Here is a 323-nt window from a genome sequence, read left to right as displayed (position 1 = left end):
TTTTGACTGTTTAAGTATTTTTTTCCTACTTCATATCCTACTATCATGTGGACTAGAACATACATGTAGCTAGTGCTGAGCATCTCCTATGATATAGTAAAAGAGTCAAAAAAAAAAAAAAAAGGAGACAGAAATGGGGTTCCAGAATGCATGGTGGGAACATTTTTTTGAAATCAATGTAACAAGGTGTCGAGGGCTTATTAAATTTGACTCTGAGTTTTAGATTTTAGCCCATTGAATAAACACAAAATCTAATGCATTTTGGCTTCCTTGGAAGCTATGGAATGAAACAGAGGAGTCCCCTCCTTTTTAATTTCTTCACT

This window comes from Pan troglodytes, chromosome X (genome assembly GCF_028858775.2).
Source record: "Pan troglodytes isolate AG18354 chromosome X, NHGRI_mPanTro3-v2.0_pri, whole genome shotgun sequence".
Classification (NCBI taxonomy): Eukaryota; Metazoa; Chordata; class Mammalia; order Primates; family Hominidae; genus Pan; species Pan troglodytes.
Note: the sequence above shows the minus strand (reverse complement) of the source record.